Raw genomic sequence first — 6994 nt, 5'->3', positions numbered from 1 at the left:
ATGACTGTGCAGTTTGACTTTCTCAGGGAGTGTGACTTTGCCTGTGTGTGTGTGTGTGCGTGTGTGCGTGCGTGCGTGTGCGTGCGTGTTTCTTAAGTCCGATTATAAGGAAGGCCTACTAAAATTCAAAGGTAACCCCACACATACTTATAAAGTGAGCGAATAGTAGCTGAGTTGTGTGGCTGTTGTGTGGTTGTTGGCAGTGAAAAAGACCACGTGGTCGGTTTATTTTAATAGCATGTATAAAAGACTGATTGGATATTTTGTGGAAGTGATGATTGCTTCTGAGCTAACCGGATAGCCTCGAGTACTGAACAGATTTGTTTTCCATGGTGATTAGTCATCACTGCTCCAACACTCAATTATAACGTTTGTACTGGAGTCAAAATTCAACTACTTCATTTATTTATTAATGTTTTGCTTCATGACATCATACATGGTGCAAATCCCTATTTTGGATCTTGGTCCAGCTCCATGTTTGTTTTTGAGCACACAAGCTCCTCCCACCTGCTGTTCAAACCTTCGCTTCCTTGCAAGGAGCAACCAATCAGCAGAAAGAGCTGCTACCCTTCCTGCTTCAGAAGGAGGAAGCATGCTAGAACAGCTGTTCAGGGCGGACCCAAACATGTTTTTACCATGAAGAAGCCAGGGCAGCAGAGAAAAACCCACACAGGCACGAGGAGAAGGTGTAACCTCCACACAGAAAAGCACCAGCCTGGATTTGACCTCAGACTTTTTGCTGTGCAACATTGTGGCCATCCAGAGACTGAGCGTGCGAAACCCTCGACGTCTGGGTGACCACTGCTGATCACAGCTCATCAAATGGGAAGCAGCCTGTCTCTGACTGAACTCATCCTCGGGTAGAATGACCAAGGTTGCAGATGCCTAATTTGACAGGTTGGCAACACTTTGAAATCAGTGTGAGTCTGTGTCAGTGAACGCAACTTGTTGGCAACAGTGTCTAATTGTAGAAGGAGACTCAATTCAACTGGTTGCCAGCTGGCTGCATTCTGGTTATTTTCCCATTTTAAAGCAAGGTTGCTGAACACTTTGCAAATAAATCTGCAGCTGTGACAGTTAGAGTTGTGTTTCAAGTCTCCGAGACTGAATGAAAAAGATAATGTGAAAGCTTGTGTGATGTGAATTTCCGTGTACATACACAGCAACAGATTCACAGTGTTCACCGATTTATCACACTTAGTCATGTTATCATAAACTGACTCCAACATGATGTCATTTTATTGCTTTCTTGAAGCTCTGAAGACAGAAAGTGACTGCGAGCGTCCAACAGATCACATGAGACTCTAAGTTCATTGAACATGCAACAGTTATGATTGTGCCGCAGGCTCTAAGTCCAATGGCATATGTAAAGAAATAAATGATGGTAATATATAAATATATATTGAGTCAATTATTTCAAAAACAGAATTGATATCAAAATAAATATGAGACGACACTACAGTGGCTCAGTGTAACGGTAAAGTGTGGTGAACGGTGCTCTGCAGTAACAGGGTAACAGTGCAGAATGCAATAAACTGTTAACACGAGACACCAGATGATTCTCTGCTGGGTGATGTGTTGCTTTAAAGGAAGGAAAGGGAACCATGTGGAGATTTGTTGATAAAAAAACACACACTATGTAAGAGATCCTAAACTTTGTGACTAAAACTCACTGAGTTGCAGTAATTTGTTATTTAAATGGAAGTGGTAGAGAAAGGTCAGACAAACCCTGAAGTAAGACCAGGCAAGGGACTGATTTGATCTGTGTTTAAATCTGAGTGAAGGCGACATGTTGTTCAAGTGTCCAGCAGCTAAAATGTAATGGTGAAGAAAAACTAACAATGTGGAGGTGTGAGGGTAAAAAATCATAGTTTCCAAGTTACAAAGATTTCTGTCAGTTTTCCACCAATAAATCATTGAGTTGATCTTGAAGACCTCGGTGGAAGTGAGGCAACTCTTCAATGAATTGTTAACAAGAGCCCACTCTACACCTCTACGAAGCTTTAGCCAAATTCATTCAAAGCTCCTGAGCTTCCATGTTTAACCTCCCGGTGGAGGTGATTACATTCATTAGTTAAAAAGGCTTTAAATGTAATTCTGAGGATAGATAAACACAGCTGAAGTTCAAAGAAAGTCAGAACTCAGTTAAACAATGAAAAACACAGAATTCATTGTGTGAGGATCGGTTCATACTTCATACTTATCTCTCGATCATTCTTTTCTAATCTACCTGCTCTGACTGTCCCACATGATACTCACAGTAACTGGATTACTCCTTTAAATCTGGAGGTTTCTGCAGGATCAGGCATGAATACAAATTTCCAACTGCAACAAGGTTCAATCCTGACCATGAAAACTGAATGCGTGCCACGCAAAACTAAGTTGGGCAAAAAGCCACATTTTTATGGTGTTGATTGATTTATTTTGAATAAATCTTTGCTCATCCTGCAAAAAGTTGGGTCTGACATGGAAGCGCATGAGCTGAGCTTGCACTGAGCCCCAGTCTATCAAACAGACAGCCTGCGCTGGACTTCACATATTGCTAATTGGCAGAAGCAGTTCTCTACAGGGATACGCCTTGAGGCGACCCTTATTGTAATTTGGCGCTATATAAATAAAATTGAATTGAATTGAATATGTGATATTAGCAACGGGAGCATTTTGTGCATGTAGAATGAGAACCAGAGGCTAATTCTATAGTGGACCTTAAAGCTCGATCTGTTTCATGACTCCAGCTCCTCCCTGCCCTCTTGTTTCTTTATGCATTAGCAATACGTCTGATTCAGACCCTCCCGTACACAGAATAGCACCAAAAGAGAGCAATAATTCTGCAGGATAAATAAGAGAAGTGTGCCCTCAAAATGAATTTAAAAACATGAATGCTGTCTGTAGTCTGAGAGCCGAGCTCGTGGGTGGACACTCTGCACCCAGAGGTGTGGTGAGTAGATGAATTCGCTTTTTTTAACCTTGACAGCGGCCTTGTAATGAGGTCATAAATCAAACGCAGTGTGCTGCTGGACAGTGGGAGTGATGCTGCAGTGTGGCGTCGTGGTCTGAGCTGCAGAGAGCGCCGTTTCTCACGCGTTCTTGAATGCTCGCCTTCCCCTCCTATTTTTATCCTCCTTCCCCTCCTTTCCTTTGTCACTCACTTTGATTCCCATCCTCATTACCTGTCTCTTTTTTCTCCTGTGTCCTCACTTTCCTCCTCCTTTATTTCCATATCAGCCCCCCCCTCCCTCGGTGCCTTCCTCTAACTCTGCAGTGACAGAAGCCTCTGAGAGTGTGTACTGCATCTACTGGCTCTCTCAAGTATTTCCCGCTCTCGTTCTCTCCTTGCCTTCATCTCGCTCCCTCGTGACTCCCTCCGGTCGCTCATTTTGGCACCGAGCAGTCCCTCACGCCTTCAGGCTAGTTGCGCTCTGATGCCTCAGCTGATTGCATGAGAACACGGTGACAAACGACCACTCACTGTGTGCCGGGGGGCACCAACGCCACTGGCCACGACACAACGGTGTGGAAGGGTTGGGGGGTTATTGTGGAAAACGGTGGATTTTTGGTGTAGTGTTGCCTCTTGTAAATGTTGTTTATTGTTTCATCATCAAACTGATATTTGAAAGCTGCAGTTTTATTATATTTTAGGGCAGGAAACTGACAGCAAAACCTCTGAGATCTCTGTGAATTGTTCAGGCTAATGTAACGTGCTAATGTAACGTGCTAATGTAACGTGCTAATGTAACGTGCTAATGTAACGTGCTAACATAACGTGCGATGTTCGTGGTAACAGACGTGTGCAGATCAACAATGGATCATATCTCGAGTGCGGGAGAGAGTATGAGCGTGCAGCGTTTACAGCGTGGAAGTACTGACCTTACTTTGAGTTTGATTCCATAAAAGTGACAAAAACATTAGCGTCCGCTGTAAACTCTGCGTGGGAAGAAAACTTCTTTTTACAGCGAAAAAACCCCTAAACTTCTGAGCGAGCAGCGAGCACGCCACCACGGGAATGTGACATTTACCGAGAAACCCCCGGATCCCCCCACTGACACGAGCGCTGCAGCACTCCTGCTAAACAGGTGAAAATAGATTTAAGAGCGACAGGACTCAGAGCTGCTGAATCTTTGATTTTATTGATTTTCTGCTGTTTACTTTTATCTATTTGAAAGAGTGTAAACATAAAACGTGACTTTATTTCACATGCAGGAGTATGCAGGAAATAGGTTTAAATGTTAAAAACATTCAAGTCAAACACAGTTGCATATAATTTAATTGTTGCTTGATGAAATGTGCATAAAGTTAAAAGATTAAAACTAATAAAACTATTTTTAAAAAGAGACTTTTTCATTTGATTACATTTCATATCATGCAGAAAAAATAGAATTGGGCTGAAAGGTCTGTCGCTTTATTACATATTTAGGTTGTGTTTCGTGTAACTAAGTAATTACTTTTTAAAATAAGTAATCAGTAAAGTAACAGGATTACTTTTTGGAGGCGTAATCAGTAATTAGTTACTGATTACTTTTTTCAAGTAACTTGCCAACACTGGTGGCCATAATGCACAGCACCATCCATCCATCTTCTTCCGCTTATCCGGGGCCGGGTCGCGGGGGCAGCAGCCCAAGCAGAGAAGCCCGGACCTCCCTCATCCCCACGGTCTGCCAGCGCTAACCGTGACACGGTGTCTATGTGCGTTATTTAAGTACTGAAGGTATTTGCTCGTCATTTTTTTTTTGTTTGTTTGGGTTTTTTTTCCTGTCCCATTTGGTTCTTTAGCCGTCAGAATTGCTGTCTGAACACCAACAAGGAGACCCGATGGATTTACTTTGCCAAATGGATCATCACGGCATTGCCGTATTGGTCCGATCGGCCTTTGTTGTTATTATTTATTTTATTTTATTTTCAGTTGTTACAGACGGGACAGACATGCGTGAGGGACAGGAAAGAGAGAGAGAAAGAGGAAGGAAAGGAAAAACAGAAGGGAAGAGGGACAGTGAGAGAGGAAACTTAAAAAGAGAAAGAGGAGAAAACAAGCAAAAACAACAGAGCAACATACTAAACACAACACCACCACGTTAATCTAGCTGAGTGTAAACGGCAGTAAATACTAAATATTGAATGTTGTTGTGTAGCAGCCAATAGAGGTGTAGTTTATGTCTATGGACAGTGAACACCCGTGTGCACACCTGTGTGGATCAGCGCGCTTGTATTCAAAAGGTTTCCCCATGTAACGGTCTGCTAGAGGATGTAGGGAGCCCGTCTCCCAGGGCATGAAGCAGGCATGGAGGAGATCCAGGCTCCAGACATCCAGAGGCCCCAGAGTGCGAGAGCCCAAGGAGGACCACCGGAGGGGCATCCGTGCCACCCTCCTGGGAAGAGCTGAGGAGAGCCCCAGACGAGGGGTCACCCAGCAGCCACGGAGCAGAAGCCAGAGGAGGCTGCAGTGGTGTGCCCGCCGGCTCAGAGTGAACCGAGTCGCAGGCCCAGAGGCCGGAGGCCTGAGAAGAGGCCTGACCGAGCAACAGGCACCAGGCCCCGCCAAGTAGCCACCGGGAGTGAGCTGGTACATACCTGAGCGCCCAGCCCCGGACACCAAGATCCACCAACGCACCGACCCCTGAGGGCATCAGTCACCGGCAGGGAGCGTGGTGAGGGGAGATAAGCCTTGGAGGGCCTGGGAGTTCCCAGAGAGGTGGAGTCTAAGACCCGACCTGACATATAGACACAGACAAACAGGCACACACAGACACACACATGCATTCCCACCCTCATGCACACATATACAAACACTCAGCACTCACACAGCGTAAAGATAGACACAAATGGACACTGTACACACAATCACACTCCCCAAACATACTCTATACCCCGGGTCCAGGTACCCTCGCCCCCAGAGGGGGAACCTAAACCCAGGAGATGTTACCCTTTCCCCAGGGGTGGAGGCAAGCAGTCTGCCTATTACTGACCTTGAGTGACGTCCCATTCTTAATCCATAGGGTTTAATGTAATGTCAGCTGTAACCGCTTCAGATTTTCTGCACATTTGTGAGTTTCTGGCCTGCCTCACAGTCTCCGTTCTAATTCATCCCAAAGGTGTACTATCAGGTTGATATCAGGACTCTGTTAAGGCCAGTCAAGTTCTTCTACACCAGACTTACTCAAGGCTAGGTCTTTACGGACCTTTATGGACCTTGCTTTGTGCACTGGTACACAGCCATGTTGGAAGGGCCATCCCCAAACTGCTCCCACAAAGTTGAGAGCATGAAATTGTCCCAAATGTCTTGGTATGCCAGTGCTTAAGAGTTCCTTTCACTGGCACTATGGGCAGAGCCCAGCACCAGAAAGACACTACCTACCACTTCATGGCTGAGTTGCTGTCATTCAAAACTGTGTCCACTTTGTAATAACAGCACTAACAGTTGACAGAGGAATAATTAGTCGTGAGGACTGGAGTTGTTGCACGGGTGGCATCCTATTACAATGCTGGACTCCACTGAGCTCCACCATTCATTCACAAGTGTTTGCAGAAGCAGTCTGCATGCATAGCTGCTTGGTTTAGTACATCTGAGGCCACGGCAGTGATTGAACACCTGAGGTCAATGATGTAGATGCATGAGTGAATACTTTTGGTGTATTTTTAAATACAGCATATGGATGTACCGTGCCTCGTAAAATTAACACAGTCAATGAGTCTGCAGGAAATTTTGATAACGCCAAATAAAACTTAATAAAAAGAAAAAGGAAGGAGTTTCAGTCTCAGCGTCATCCCACAGTGTGTTGTGTGCCACATGTAATACCTGTGTTTGAAAATCTATTTGTCTCGAAAAGTGAACAATTAACAGGAAGCACCATCAAACCGCTCTTAGTGCAGCGAGGCAGTAGAAGCAGGAGTTTGATAACAAGCTTGAAAGAGACAGGCAGAGAGGTACGACCGAGGTGATTAGATCAATGCCCAGAAAGATCCAAAATCTGGAGAGCCTGCCAGATCTGAGGAGAGGCTG

The sequence above is a fragment of the Haplochromis burtoni genome, unplaced genomic scaffold (assembly GCF_018398535.1).
Source record: "Haplochromis burtoni strain Fernald_Lab_line unplaced genomic scaffold, NCSU_Asbu1 Contig_22, whole genome shotgun sequence".
NCBI classification, from domain to species: Eukaryota; Metazoa; Chordata; class Actinopteri; order Cichliformes; family Cichlidae; genus Haplochromis; species Haplochromis burtoni.
This window is presented reverse-complemented; position numbering follows the sequence as displayed.